The 16,877-nt window shown below is 39.8% G+C and overlaps 1 protein-coding gene across 16 annotated transcripts in view; it reads left to right on the forward strand.

The window, feature by feature from the left end:
• The first annotated feature begins 6,354 nt into the window (after positions 1-6,354).
• ptprsa (protein tyrosine phosphatase receptor type Sa) overlaps positions 6,355-16,877 on the forward strand; it is a 294,585-nt gene continuing 284,062 nt past the window's right edge. For all 16 annotated transcript variants that reach the window (XM_054790816.1, XM_054790828.1, XM_054790815.1 and 13 more), the window contains exon 1: positions 6,355-6,655. The gene's annotated coding sequence lies outside the window, so the exon portion shown is untranslated. The remainder of the gene's footprint in view (positions 6,656-16,877) is intronic.

Here is a 16,877-nt window from a genome sequence, read left to right on the forward strand (position 1 = left end):
AGACATAAAAACAGAGAAAAAGAGGCAGCTAAGAATGTACTGTACTTAGTGGGACGCAACTATTCCGCCTGTAAAGCCTTCTGAAAAAAACTCCAAAAACTGCCAACAAGGGCTCCATTTCGTAGGGATGCTCCGATTGATCAGCCATCGATCAATATCAGACGATTTCTGTAAAAAGCACGTGATGGGCATATGCCGATAAATGCTGTTCAACGTCAGATTGCCTAACGGCGCCCCTGGCAAACACCACATAAAAAATGAATGTAAAAATCTTAATCTGGTCTTTTTCCAACTTTTTTTTCCAACATTTTAACTTTCTTCTTGTAAATTTTCTTGTGGTAATTATGACTTTATTCCCATTATATTTGGACTTTATTCTCGTAACATTTTCTGCAACCTAATTTTACACAAATGACAACTTTATTCATTGTTTTGTTTGTTCCTCATGTTATGACATTTTTAAAAATAAGTTTTATTTCTTTTATATTTCAACTTTATGCTACTAAAATTACATTATTTGTCTTACTACATTATTCCCACAAATGTATGAGTTTCTCCTTGAACAATTACAGCTGTTTTTTTTCCATTTCTGTTCTTTTTTTTAATTTTCTTCTTGTAACTGCCTTTATTCACAAAATAGTTTGACTTTATTCCCGTAACATTTTCTGCAACCCAATTTTACACAAATTACAACTTTATTCATTGTTTTATTTATAGTAAGACTGCAACTTTTTCAAAAAAAGTCACGTCTTTTTTCTTTAATATTTCAAATTTTTGTCACTAAAATGGTGTTATTTTTCCTCGTACTACAATGTTATTCTTGCAAAATGATGACCTTTTCTTGTTCGAGTACATTTTTCTCTCAATATCCTTCTGTATTGTGTTGGTCTTATCACCTTGTCATCTGAAAGCTGCAGGTCAAACACTCAACGGCCCTCACACATGCCAACAAGTGAACCCCCCCATCCCATGAATACAGATCAGACAGAACATGAAATATAGATCACATGGATGGTCAGACGGACAGCAGCAGTACACAGAAGGGAAAATGTGCATTTTGTAACCTCCTCCTATAGAAAGTTGTCAGGGTTAAGTGCCTCAGATCATGTCTGTACATTAATGGAGGTATGGATGGACGTGGCCCTGCAACGGGTTACATTACAGCTTGTCCCTGCGGCCAAATAGTTCCACAAAAGTGAAGGAAAGGCACTTTAAAATAAATTGATTAAGAAAGCAACTTCAAGTTGATTGATTAAACATCCTTGCAGCCTTTTTACTTTCAGTTTTTCAGCCTGCAGGGAAGTCAGGGTGCAGAAAATACTTTATATCTGGTGAGTGTATATCAGGAAAAAATGAATATGCTACTTGACTATGACAAGTCGAAAGACTGTTCACTTGTATCCACAAACATTAAATCTCACACTATTGAAATTTGGACTTGGTTGACTCGGAAACTGCAATTCATTGACTCTTGTGTGTGAATGCTGAGCTGTGTTGCTGTTGAAATGGAATATTAATGGGAATATAGTCATTAAAAATATTCATATTTTTTACGACTTTAACTGTCTTTGAATGCAAACCCTAACAATAAAAGGCCACTCTGAGATGTGCAGTTTTATCACACAGAACAATGCCACAGATGTCGCAAGATTTGAGGGAGCGTGCAATTGGCATGTGACAGCAGGAATGTCAACCGTAGCTGTTGCTCGTGTATTGAATGTTCATTTCTCTACCATAAGCCATCTCCAAAGGCGTTTCCGAGAATTTGGCAGTACATCCAACCAGCCTCACAACCGCAGACCACGTGTAACTACACCAGCCCAGGACCTCCACATCCTGCACGTTCACCTCCAAGATCATCTGAGAAAACAATCGGTTTGCATAACCAAAGAATTTCTGCACAAACGGTCAAAAACCGTCTCAGGGAAGCTCATCTGCATGCTCGTCGTCCTCATCGAGGTCTCAACCTGACTCCAGTTCGTCGTCGTAACCGACTTGAGTGGGCAAATGCTCACATCCGATGGCGTCTGGCACGTTGGAGAGGTATTCTCTTCACGGATGAATCCCGGTTTACACTGTTCAGGGCAGATGGCAGACAAAGCAAAACTGCACATTTCAGAACGGCCTTTTATTGTGGCAGGTCTAAGGCACACCTGTGCATTATTCATGGTGTCTAATCAGCATCTTGATATGGCAAACCTGTGAGGTGGGATGGATTATCTTAGCAAAGGAGAAGTGCTCACTGTCACAGATTTCGACAGATTTGTGAACAATCGTTGAGAGAAATGGTGATATTGTGTATGTGGAAAACGTTTTAGATATTTGAGTTCATCTCAAAAAATGGGAGTAAAAACAAATGTGTTACGTTAATATTTTTGTTGAGTGTATGTCTACTATGTAGGGTAATAGTGTAAAGGTGGCTATGGAGTGGTATTTCATGTCTAGAGGGCTTTTTAATAATGTTAAAAACCGGTCATAAACAGTTTTTCTATGCTGTAACTCAGGGGAGGCCATTACGTAGATCGCGAGCTACCGGTAGATCGACAAGGTAGTTTGGGTCGATCGTGTAAACGTCACTTTGTATTTGTCATATGACATCAGTCATCTGACATTAAGCTCCCCTCCTGATTCGCGCTTGCTCACCCGCAGCATTTCAAGCTACACACAAAGATGCAACTTTCATCTTTATTTTGATTATGGATGAACTAACTATGCGGTAAGATGTCTCTATCTATAACAAAAGTTATGTTCACTTGTAGTGGCTAGTTACGTAGAAAAAAAGTGTATTGTTTACTGGCTTTGCTTCGCGTCATGAACTCTACTACTGAAACCAGTGTTTTCTACACATTTGCTTCTTAAAGTATTATTTCATGATGAAATAAAAAATGTGCCCATTGGTGAAACCTTTTCAATATGTTGCCTTGACTTCGGCTGCATTGTCTTTTGCATCATCATTTTAAATTCTTGTATATCGGTAATGTTTGATAGCAAATGCTAACTGGATGTAATACATGAACCGTGTGCCCTAATGAACGTTACATAGCTAATTTGACTGACATATTACCAGCACTCAGGTTATGTACACAACTATTTAGGAGTGATGTGTGATTATATTTATTTCCATATTGAAGTGAATTATGATAGCAACTACTTTGATTACCTGTAAACTTTGAAAATGTGAACGTGAAATACTAATCATTCATATTTACAATAGAATTTCAGAGTTTACTGCTTACATTTTGTATATGTTGTATGTTTTATAGGAAGAGGTAGATCATTTTGGCTTGTACTTGCATGCTGAGAAAGCGTGTGCACTCCTGATATCTATAACCTACATAAATACATACTCATATTTTTTTCAATAAATATAGTAAATATATGTACTTTCTATATTTATAGTAGTAGGTAGCTCTTTGGGACTTGGTCATTTTAATAGTTGCTCGCAGGCTAAAAAAAAGTGTGAGCACCCCTGCTCTAACTACTACTTTGTGGAAATTACTTCACTTATCACGGTCGAGTCTGGAACCAATTAACAGCGATAAACGAGGGATAACTGTAATATTATTTTGTTGATATTGTTATATTGTCTTATATTGTTGTATTTCTATATTGTTACAATGTTCATCTCAATGTCAGTGTTCTTATCAAGAAATACATTTGTTGATGATAAATACTGTATGTCTTTTAGTTTGCTTAAAATCTGATCAACACATTCAAGGCCAATCACAACTTCATTAAATGATCTTAAATATAAAAGTATCAGTATCAGTATTGGTGACTCCAGTTACTTGGTTTCGGATTTGCAGTATCACCCACCCCTACTGATTGGACCCAAAGTAAATATTGTTTTTTGTTTCTGCCAATGCCATGACATCATTATTCAGCGGCATTGCTTTTCTGTCCATGAGCTTGCCTTTGCTCTCTTTCTAGAAAAACTCCCAAGATATCCCAAATGATTGGGCTGAGAAAAATAATAGCTCACTAATCCCAAACTTGCCGCATATTTTGTTATTTGATTACATCAAATCCCTTGAGCAATTGTGCTGCCATTACGGACTATACAGAAAAAATGTGGAAATAACAATAAGAGCCCCTCAGCATTTAGACAATAATAAACGCTTGCCTCTCAACATTCACACTAGAGGGAGAATAACTCTGCATCAGCATTCGCACACTAACTTTTTGACACACAGCTGCATTAGTTAGACAAAAGGATCTGTTTTTACAGTATATTATGCAACGACATGTCTTTTAGCATTCACGTTACATTTTTGGCACTCACTCACATACAGTACGTAAGACCCCAGTCGTTTCTAACCTCTTATGACGAAGTGGAGTTACATGTGTATCATTTTGGGAGTATAAGACAAGAAAGTACCGGGAGAATGTTGACTGCGGTGAGTCATGGCACTCAAAATATTCAGATATTATGTTAGATTGTTGCCAAAGCTCAGTTCCGGTCACGTGACGGCGACGGGGCGGTGACGTCATTGTTTTTAAATTGTATCGGATTTGCGAGTCCATACGGAAACGGCGAGCTGGCATACTTTTCCCACTCTGGTAGCCGTTTTCAAAAAATACCGTTTCAGGTCACCTAGTACGCCGTTCCCGTGTGGATGAGAGGCTGAAACTAGGGCTGCTCCAATCAATCGCTGATTTCCGTGAAAAAGCACAAGATTGGCATGTGCCAATACTTGCTTTTCAACGCCGATCACCTGTGCCTATGACTATTGCAGCCCGCAGCGATCCTTTCGTGCAGTGTATTGTCTTGACCTAACTAACATCTTTGTCCCCCCGTTTTCCTCTCCCACAAAACAATAACAAATCATGTCTGCCATGTGGAACATGAAGTCCCATGAATAAAATTGACTGGTCTCATTTTATTAAAAAAAAACAAAAAAAACAATGAATTCATTGTATCTGGTATTACCATATCTAACAGGTTAGATATGGTAATACCAGAGAGCAACAGAGAGTATGGAGTGATTTTTGATAGAGGACAAATTTTACTTTATTCAATAGTGATGTATTTCTCGCCACTTTATGTGGAATATTTTTAATGTGGGATTTCCAACTCATCTTTTCATCTATAATGACCCCAAGAAATTTATTTTCATTCACCCTTTGAATGTCCAATCCATCAATTTGTATTTGCTCATAAACATCCTGGTTTTAGTGAGACAACAAGAACATTGTGTTTTTTTTTTTGTTTTGTTTTTTAATCTTTTAGTCGGATGTGTGTGAATGCAGCATTCACACTATGCTATTTTTGCATACAGCAACATTAACAGGAATGCGTGTCTGTCAACATTCACTCAAAACCTGTAAAAATGCATGTGAGACAACAACGACGTTATCCATGTTTTTTTAACCGAGTCAAATTTGTGCGAAAATAGAAAATGAGTGGATTTTTGTGACGCTTGTCAAGGTTTTTGAGTGGAACAACACTGATGCCAATACTTGTCTCTCAGCATTTGCTCAATAACTTTCTCGGTGTACAAAATATAATCAAAGCAATAATAATGAACTTCTATCAAGTGACTCTTGTATCTCTGCATTCGCCCAAAACGTCCAGTGTAGAAAGCCATGGTTTAGTGCCTGAGAACAGTATTTTTTTGTCCACTAGAATTAGTGTGAATGCTTGTCTTTCAGCATTCGTGGGTATACTGCACCTGTGTAACAGGGGTCATCCGCACAGTCCAACCTTGCACACGCCAGGGATCGAACCTGCGACAACACATCCCCACCTTCGGAGAGTTAAGTCAAGCAGCCATAGCCAGCTGTCCAGCGCAGCTCTTAAGGCATCGGGGAGTGAGGTTTACACAACTAGCTGGCGTCTGTTACACTTGCACAATGAAAAGAACACAAAAACACATTAAACTATTGCTGGGTTGTTAAAGCACGTTTTCTTTGTAACGTAATGGAGCGTGATATCGATCGTGGACTTTTGCTGTTCTCTGACCAGCTTTATCTTTAAGATATCCCTGCAGGGGAGGCAGCCTTGGCACAACACCTCCCCTCCCAGTCGTGAGCAAAGAGAGGCTGGCGGTGCTTTACTGGACCACACCTCCTGCTAGGCGTGGGGACAGCGTGACTTCATCACGTCAAGTCAGCGCTGTAAAAAAAAAAAAAAAGGAAACTAATCACATATTAGTGTCATTAATGTCAGGAGCATTTTAAGTGTGAAGAAAATTACAAGCGTGTAGGCTTTCTCCTATTAAATGAGAGGTTTTGTCCCCCTCGTGCCAAGCGGAGAGGTGTGCATTAAAGAGAGAGACAGTGGCGCTTGTATGTGAGGAGAGGGAGGGCCGTACGCATGACATCATTCCCTCAGAGTCTGTGCGCGGACTCGCTTGTGGTTCCTCCAAGTGCGCACGGCGGCTGCTGAGGGAGCAACTCCTCCTGCCGAACCCAGACGCGCGTCCTCATCAGCAACCTGCGCTCCTGGGCTGGATTTTAAATAAATACATATATACTCTTATATATTCATCCCGCTAGAGGAACTCCCGAACCGCTCCTTACTGGACCCGCCGCAGGGACGCACACTTTCAGAAAAAAATAAAGAATCCCGGGGATTATTGCTTGTTTTAAAAACATGAAGATGTGAGGGTTTACACGCTGCAAGAACCAGAAAGAAACTCCGAGGTTGATAAAGGTAAGGGGGGTCGCTCTTGTACACTCTTTACACCAATTTTCAATCGAGGGTGCGGGAGTCCGACGGTCTTTCTTGACCAAATTAAACACCATGCATGTGCCCGTTTGGGTTCGGAGCGCGCAAGTCGTGCGTTCCTCTCAACAACCCAAGGCGAACTCCTGATTTTGTGCCAAATAAATCCCCGAGTGTCCCGAACACTGCAAAGCTTCTGCAGGTGTCGCCACGGGGAGACTGGAGAATGTTTGTGCAGCCGCGGTTCTGAATGGACACTTCCACCGGACTCGGCTTCCCTCTGCACAAAAGCAACAAAATGCCTTTTTTCCCCTCCCAGTTCTATTGCCCTGCTGGCTTTGAAGCATGTTTCTGAATCATATTTGGGCGGAGGTGTGTGTGTGTGTGCGCGCGTGTTCGTGTGTGTGTTTGTGAGGGGGAGTGAATTACATTATAATACATGTTCCTTCAATTAGAATGCACCAAAAGGACTGAACAATTTCTTGCATCTTGTCACTTTCTCTTTTTGGAAGCATTGATTTGGACTGGTCATTTTTGATCCGTTTATTCCACTTCATCTGCAATCTCGCTTTGGATCTCAGCAGTGCCCCTTTGCCTACACAGTATGCATATATGAATCCTCAAGTGGACATGTTGGATATGGACTGTCAGGCACATCCAGAACATCAAGACCTCTTTCTTTTTTGCATGTTCTCCAATACAGTCCAATCAGAGCTTGGATAAATTCCCTCTGAGTGACATGGTTTTTTATTCCCTTGTTGGATACTTTATACCATTGTGCGTATGTACATTTGGATGCCATTTTTAGTTTAAACAACCAAATGGTCACCTTTTGCAATTCTAAATAACATGAAAACGTGCACTTTTTAATTATTCTGTTTTTCAAATGTTTTTTTTTTTATTATTATTTACACATGATTATAAACTGACAATTTAAAAAAACAACATTGCAATATGCACAGTAGTCCCCAGTGAAAATGTACACATTTGTCTGCTGTATAAGCAATGAGTGCACTGCTCACCGGCAAACCTCATGAAATCCAAAGAACAATATCTTGCCACCACCTCAGTTGTTAAAAAGAAAATGGCTTTAGTCATTCTTTCTTTCCTCCCCCCCCCCGGAGCCGCAGTAACTTGGTTAAAGCTTTTTACGGTGCCTGGAAATGGCTCACAGGCTTGCAGTGCAATGTAATGTAATCAAATTTATGATGTTGCTGTGTGTTACAATTCTCTGTTATGCTCTGTCTCGTAAAAAAAAAAAAAAATAAATCGTAACCCCCCCCACTCCTCCACCTATCACTGCTATGTTGCCCAGGAGGAGGCATCCAAGCAAGGCAGGTAACATCCACGAGTGGATTAGTATGCTCACTCACTGCCTGCCTCCCTGCACCCAGCCTTCTTGGAAATAGTCCAATCCTTTCTGAAATACATTCTGACTTATGCTACCTCAGATTTATTCTGGCAACCAATCATACGCTTCTTGATTTTTTTTTTTTTTTTTTTTGCTTTTCCATATTTCACTTTCAATTACAGTACACACAAAAAGTTTGGCCTCCTACACTGAAGTCATTAAAATTCAGTCAACAGATGCATGAGACGGTGTTTACGCACCATGGGACGCTCTCACATGCATTTCCATTGTGATGCATGTCGTAATGTGCAAAAGCGCCACAGGAATTTGCAAGTTATGATTTGTACGTCTGCTTAAGTCTTCTTCTCGTTATTAAGATGTGGTGGCACCCAGTGATCACCATGACAGGAGGGAGTCAATCTCTGCAGACAAGCCTGTGGATGGACAGCCATTACAGTCCGTCCTGCAGGGTTAATGGGCTGGATACATTTTATGAAGCGTATCCTTTACTTGTGGAGCAATCAAATAGCAGTGTTGGACATACATTTTATTGAGAACTCGTGTGTTACCTATTGGCTTTTTGGTCCTGTTGCATCTTTTCCAAGCATGTCCCCACCATGTACGTTTCTTGACTTGCCATCAATCAAGCAGCCTCTCTGTATGTATGAGATGGGTGATTGGAGGGCATGCTCAAGCATCCGTTGTTTTCTCCTGCTGTAATGCACCTCAATCATGCTCACCTGTCACAAGACAGACAGCCAAGATTGTTTCGGGACCGTGCTAGAGGCCGCTACTGTAAAAAATGACGGGTCCACATAGTGTCAGGATCACTAGAGCACACCAGCACAATGTGGCTTTATTGCATTTGCAGGATGAGCTATATGTCATGCTCTGCAGAGTCATTACGGAGCGGTCCGAGCGTGTGGTCATGTCGTTTGTGCAGTCAAAATGGATACAGATGGTTGGCAGAGCTGTTGGTTTGAAGCGGTCAACGCAGATCTGGCTTGCATTTTTGCTGCGGGATGAGGAGGCAGGATGGGGAGCTGCTTTCGCTACATTGATAGAGTGAAATCAGACAAGTGCGACACGCTGACACTGACTTGTGAAATGGAGGACATCCAGCAGAAGGTCACACCTTTATTTTTTACATAATGCCAAGTTCAAACCCTAAATGACTGTATATATCCCGTATATTTTCACTCTACTGTAGGGGTGCCCATTATGTCGATTGATTGTCGTCAGTCTTTATTGCCATATTGAATTGAATTGTGAATTGTTGATTTGTATCAACTATTATGTTACCTGTAAACTTTGAAACTGCGAATCTGACATACTAATCATTAGTGTTTAGTATTGTAGTTTGAAAGTTTACCAGTTCGATTTTAGATACGCACTACCGGTGAAAAGTTTTAGAACACTCCAATTTCTCTGGAAGAAAAATTTTGAAGTGTTAAGATGGTCTGTCTCTCTTCCACTGTTAATTCCTGTTTTTCTTGCCATTTGTGTAGCAACAAATGACTTTCTCCAGTACAATGCCGTAGGAGGTAGTAAGTACTCCAGCCTATAGGAATTACTGTAGTTGCACCAACTGCCAAGGCTTGCTCAACCTCCATTTCTGCAGAACAGCTTAAAATTGTTGACCCATTTTGTGGTTCCTGAAACAGGCCTTTTCATATAATTTGTTTTTTTAACCTCTGGCACTTTATCACTTCCCTTTGTGCCATTTGAATCTATTCATTGGACTTGAGTGACTTGAATTTCAATAAATAACTGGAAAAATGGGGGTGTTCTAAAACTTTTGACCGGTAGTGAATGTTATATATTTTCCTCTTTTGTAGCCCTATTGTATATTTTGTTTTCTAAACAGTGCACCAAACAAGGGAGTGAGCAGTCAGGGTCACTCCTCCGAGCAGTTTAGGGGTTTGGTGCTTTGCTCGAGCGCACCTTGATAGTGTTCAGGAAGCAGGCTAGCATCTCTCCAACAAGCAGTTCCAATTTCTCAGTTGTTTTGTCTGCATTGGGGTTCGAAATCTGGTACGGTCATTGGTTTGTACTGAACTGATCTGTTAAGATATACTGTAGATAGATGATAACGATAGGAATGGAATATTTTCCACTGTCTTTTGTACTGCAACATATTTGCACTTGTTCATAACAGAGAGAAAAATGTTCCATTCCTAACAGCTCTTAAGGCTCCGTTCACACTGCAGGTCAGGTCCAATTATTGTGCTCAGTGTAATTCAGATTTTTTAAATGCGACCCAGGCCTGTTTTGCATGTGGACATATATATCAGTTGCTACCGCAATTTGAACGTGTCGCGTATATCTGGTCTCTACATCTTTGAAAGGTGTGTTTCGCCATGCGAGAGCTAGGGAAAGGTACTCACACATGCAGGCAAAAGTTCTTCTTGGCCGAAAATTATTTAGAAGCCTGTGTCAGTGAAGTACATCAATGTTGCACTACTCCTGGCTCCGATGTCCAGCCACATGCTGCTCGGGACAGACGTCTCAGCAAGTTCCCTACAAACTGCCATAGTCAAAATTCTTGCCCTCTTCCTTCTTAATTTCCTACACAAAATACTTTCGTTCCAAAAATGCTGGACAAAATCCTTGAAATTGACGCAAATGTGCAGGACTGAGACAAGTTTAAAGTTTACTTACTACATCGTGTTTGGTGCGCATGCGCGTCAAAAGATCAGATTTTAACAAAAAAATCCAAAGTGGGCATCATACCCTGCGGTGTGAATGTAGCTTTAAAGCCACATTTCCACCATATGGCCCAGTGCCGTTGGTTTTTACCGCGGTACACTTTGGAGTACACCCTCATCAGGCTTGTGTTTCCTGCATGTGGTGTTTTGGCAAGATCCCCATGCATTAGCACATCGTAGTAGAGAGACAGACAAGAATGTAAAAAGATAAACACAACATGAAGCGACCCCTTAAAGGAAAACCGCACTTTTTGGGGGAATTTTGCCCATCATTCACAATCCTTATGTGAAACATGAATGTATATTTCTTTCCCTTTTCTGTGTGTTCTAACGAGAGAAAACGAGTTAGTATGAGCCAGCTAACAATACACATCATGGGAGGTACTATTTTGACGCTAAAGCTCTAACAAAAACCCTGAAAACACAGTATTCCATTTGCACAAGTGACCTGTATATTAACCACTCACAGCGTCACTCACAACGCCTCAAGCCACTGCAACGGGACAGGCGGAAGAGTGGATACTACTGGCTTCCATTTTTGCTATGAAGATGCTCGTTTGCTCATTTTGTACCTGAGGACTGGAGCACAAGTCTTGTGCTGGAAGACACAGCCATCCCATTAAGAGCGGACATTGTAAGTTTCGTCGCTGTTTCCATGCTGCTGTTGTTGACGGAAGTCGGGTTAGCTCCTATGGGCTATGTCAAATCAATGCGGCTAGGAAAGAATGTTCTGTAATAATTGAAATCATCAAACTACAACAAAATACTGCAAGTATTACATGCTGTCATCAATGTACTTGTTAATGCATGATCACAGCATGGATATAAAACCATAAAATGTTGTTGAGTTTTTTTAGAGGGCTTCATAGTCGAAATAAGTACCCCAAATGACGTGCAATGTTAGCTGGCCCAAGCTAACGCGTTTTCTCTCAATAGAACACACAGAAAAGGGAAATAAATATGTGCTCATGTTTCACATAAGGATTGTGGATGATGGGCAAAACTGCAAAACAAAAGTGCAGTTTGCCTTTAAAGGAGAAACACAAATGCTCTCATAATCCACAGATTTTTTTGTTGTTGTTTTCTTCCCATTCCAATCCTGCATTTTATGTAACAATCTTCTGTCAACCAATCAATGGACCTTGGAAAATAACAACTGTCCAGAACTGTACTGCTCGGTGGAAATGGTGGAGGCTTAAGATGGCACACGTCTAAATTCAAAGGACCACAAAGAAAGAAGAAAATTGTTTTCTTATGACCGCCGAGCTTTGTCCATGGTCACTGTGTCACTCTAATTACCAGGAGAGCGCTACAAGCTTGTTAGTTGTCACCTCCAGGTGAACAGCAGGCTATTTTGTTCCCATTATATTTTTCTTCCTGCCTTTGGCAAAGTTTGAAAACAGGAGCAGCAAAATGTCAATCTCTGCCTTTCCTATTTCATCCCATCTTCACCTCTATCACTTCGGCCACCTAGCAACATATAAAGGCTATTTGTTTTCAGACCATGTGAACAGTCAGGGTGAATGAGCACAATGAAATTGTTGAACTACATAGCTCCAGTCTTTAAAAAGTCCAGTTGCTGCATTGGTTTTGGTTCATCTTTACAAAATACAAAGTATAATGTGACAGAGCATTTTTAATTGCCCTCAGCCCTTCTGCCCAATTACACCATATTCTCCAGTAAAGCTTGTCAGGAAGCATATGGTCCTCAAATCCATATGCAAATGAGGGCTGGAATATTAAAAAAAAAAAAAAAAAGAAAGGAAATTGTCCTGTGCCTTTTGAAAAGCGATTTTGTAATTTAAAATGGCTCAGGCCACTTTAGATAGCAGAATGAGGCCATAAAATGCATTATTCGCTAAGTTGTCCACAAACACTGACCTGGTTTGGGCTCGCTGTGAAGCTTGACACTTTAATGGCTTTGATGCGTACGCATTTCCCTGCAACATGCTTCAGTGTCAGGAAGAGCGATCACATGCTGCACGATCCATTCCCTGGGAGAAGGAAGAAAAGGCACATGCTAAATGTGCTCCTTTCCAGTATGAAAACTTCGGCTACGTTCACACTGCAGGTCAATTCAGATTTTTTTGCCCATACATGACGTGTGTTTGATTTTTCCATGTCAGTGTGAACAGCACAATTCGGATTCTTTTCAAATGTGACTCAGGCCTCATTTGTACTCTATGTCAATACAAATCTGAACGGTCAGGTTGCATAGATGCGAATCGTAATCGAAAGGTGGCTTTTGCCGTGCTTACCTAGACTTTGCTTCGTTTGGATAAAAGTACTCACCTGAAGCGCTTCTTGTCGTCCGAACATTATTTTTTAAAAGTGTCAGTGAAGCGGCTCACAGCAATGTCCCAGCACGGACACCAACACGCTCCTCGGAACAGACATCACAGTTCATCGCAGGCAATGCGTGTGACGTTGTGCTTTTGCGCATGCGCGTCACTTCCCGGACGCTTTGCATCCGCACTGACAAGTCACATTTTTTTGGTAATGGCGAACGACCACATAAATTGTATTTTAACAAAAAATCCGACTTGGGCATCATACCCCGCAGTGTGAACATAGCCTATGACGCAGCTGGGGTGGTCGTATGGACATCTTACAATCGGAAGACTGTTTGATTCGGAGATTGATGTCAAATTATGTAAAACAAGGCTGCCTGCTAGAATTGATGATTATTTTATTTTATATTATTTTTTTAATACATCGACATAGTTTCTGGCCAGATAGCTTTACTTCAATACAATTAACAATGTAAATCTTTCATTATTTTCTCCTCATTTATTTAATACCATCATTAGACAACTTTGCTCCCAATTGATAATTTCACACGCCGTGTCCTGAAGTAACGTTGAATCCTCTCTACCTCCGACAATCAAAACTATGTGAAGTCAGGAGAAAAGGTCTCCTACAGTATTTTGTTGAAAGGTTTAATTATAGTTTCACAGCCGTCACAAAAGGCCTGTATAGTGGGAGTAAAGGTTTAACCTTGTCAAGAGCACAATTGCTACGGGATGCATAGCAAAGATGTTCAAACACTTGAAAGCTTTCAGCACATAAGTTCAAATAGGAAGTTCTTTGTGTGTGTGCGTGCGTTCCGAACTTGAAGAACTGTACCGTTACACGTAGAAGTAACGGTACGCACGGCGGTACAACAAATGAACGTGATTCCTTTCTGGCCAAGGGTTTGTATTGTTCATTAAAGAGAAAGACGGCAGGAATTCTCTCACAACTACGCACTACAGTAGATCTCTTCTGTTTGTGGGGGTTTATGATCCACCCGCAAATGGTGAAAATGCGCCAGTAACTGAGACGCCCATAAAAATGTAGATTTTAGACACACTCCAAACCCTCCTCCGAGCTTGATGTTAACATCCTCCTACGATTTCGGATCAATATTGGCAGTAAGAGTGACTGTTGTAAATTATTAGATTAGATTCAGCTCTGGAACCCTCCCCTTCCACTTCACACATTTATTAAAATCATTTTTCAGTATAAAATGCAGAGGTACTCACCACTAATGAATGACAATGTAAGCTGATGGATGAACAGATGGAGTCAGAGTGTAAAAGTTACATATAAGTTTACCTTTTGCATCTCACAGCAACAATGGTGCGTTCAAGGAGTGCCGGACAAAGTGCGAAAAGACAAAAAAAACAAAAACATGATCACTGAAGCATAAAGATATACAGAAGTAAAAACTGGGGGCTTTAACAGTTGTACATGCATGCTGTACATGTCACCTGTTTTGTTATGTATTTATTCATTATCAACTTTGAGTGAATGAGATGGAAAAAAAAAACTAAGATAATGAAAAAAACAATTCAAAAATAAGTCAATTTTATGCAGGATCCACTATATTTTGGGGGGAATTATATCTAGTTTTGATTAAAAATATAATTTGATTTTAATTTGTTAACTTGTATTATATATTTAGATTATTTACTCATTTATTTAGAAGTTATCTATTAAAGGAGTTAATAATGTATTTCCATGTCTTTGGTTGGTTGGATGTACCTTGTTGGGTTGGAAATAAACAGAAATAATTCATTATTGCAATATTTTGTATGCTGTCACAATATAGTTATTACACGATAATTGATATATTGCAGTAAAATACTGTATGACTGTTAATTGTTTCTCTAATATTTACTGATAAAAAAAACAAAAAAAACAACAACTACTGGCACTAGGGGTGTCACGGACACCCAACTGAAAAGACAAAACGATGCATGAGATTGCGTCCAAGAGATGAGATTTTAATATGGCTTTTAAGAAAAGTACAAATAAAAAAATATGATATAAAAAATATAATATTGTTTAACTGAGTCACAAAACAATGCACGTGTGTTTTGAAATGTTTATTGTCAGCATTTTTTTTAGATCAAATAAACCACAAATGTTATGATAATAGAATAATAATAATAATAATAATATGTCATCTTTCACTCTGTAAAGTAGGAATTGGCATTTGTTACATGTATTTTCTCCCAGGCGATTTGAACTGTCTATGAAACGTTTGGAGCATTTCTTGACATGCTTTTCAACTGTATTAAAGAGCAGCATTTCTTTTTTTGTATGTATTAAATAACCTTCTCTGTGAACGCACACAATTTTGCGCTGTTCTGTTTGTTCCTTTGCCGATAATACGTTTCAGTGAGTGTTGGCTGTCGGAGGGCATTTTTTTCCCCAGACGGGAAAACTGGTTTGGCTGGATTTGTGATTCGTGGTGTTGCCGTTTATGTTGCCAAATTCGGCGTTCTGATTAGTTGGTGTTGATGGGCTCCTTGTTCATTCCCGAGCTGGCATTTGGCTTTGCATCTGTTCTCTTCCTAATTTGTACTTCTTATATATACTTCTTTCTATTAATTTCAATGCCTCGCTTTGCTCCTTATGAGGATCTGCTCTTTTGCTGTGTGCATGCAGCATGCTAGCGGCCCCGCCTCTCCCCCCCACATAAACAAAATGACTGCATGGTTGACAAGGGTTATCACTTTCCTCGAACGCTGTTGTTCGCGTGTAGGGGCTGTATACAGAGCGTGAACGCTCTTCCTGCCAGTTGGTAGGCAAGAGATGAGGAAAACAGACACGCATGCACATGGCAATATATGGAGGCTGGCAAAATGATCCAGTTCAGTTCCATTTGTGATTAAATTATTTATTTATTGTTTAACGAAAAAATGTTTAAATGGTGTTATTATTGCCCCAAGCCTAGTTTACAGTGAAATCAGAGTAATTTGTAGTTGATGGCAAATTTACTCAAATTACCCTGAACACAGGGTCTGAATTAGTCAGAATCTGCTGAGCAAAATAAGACCTTAAATACCAATCATCAGCTGGAAACATAGCATCCAATATCCAGGCGGGTCAGCTCTTGGTTAATTCAAACTAAGTTATAACAAATGACTTTATTCTTGAGAGTGTAGCAAATAGCAAACATAAACATTGAAAATATAATCTGGTAAAATGCTTTCAGTGGCTGTTTAGATGGGGAGTGTCAACAGTAAATGGAGGGAGCATTGTAAACTTGTAGGTACAGTCATCCCTCGCCACTTTGAATTTTGCGGCTTCACTCCATCATGGGTTTTCAAAAACATGAGTTAATAAATCGTACTGTTTTGTGGTTGAATACGGCCCATTATTAGTAAAAAAATATATACATATTTAAGCAAATGTCATGAGTAAATGATGAATTTTCAAATCCTTGATTTAAAAAAATGGCTAAATGAGCTAAAAGACAAACATATGGCATTTCGAAGATGCATTCAAAGTCTCAATGAATGATGTGTAGTTACTGTCATGTTCGGTGAGGCACTAGACTTGGTCGTCGGAACAACAGGCTTTTACTTCAGGTTTCAATTGTCTCACAGCACCCACAATAATCCCTAATAAAAACAAGGGCTATGGTTGTAACCTATGGCAAGCTAAAACTCAACTCTGAAACCCAGACGTCACTTCCTGTCAGCCATCCACTCAACTCCCCTAGCACCGGAATACATCTATAGCAACACCCACAAGCACAAGTCTTATTTATGTCTTAAACTGAGTTTTTTCTCTGATTATGTCTACTATATTGGGTAATACGAGTGTAAAGGGGTGTTATTTCATGTCGAGAGGGTTCTAATAATGTTAAAAAACGGAT

Source organism: Dunckerocampus dactyliophorus, chromosome 10 (genome assembly GCF_027744805.1).
Source record: "Dunckerocampus dactyliophorus isolate RoL2022-P2 chromosome 10, RoL_Ddac_1.1, whole genome shotgun sequence".
In the NCBI taxonomy this organism is placed as follows: Eukaryota; Metazoa; Chordata; class Actinopteri; order Syngnathiformes; family Syngnathidae; genus Dunckerocampus; species Dunckerocampus dactyliophorus.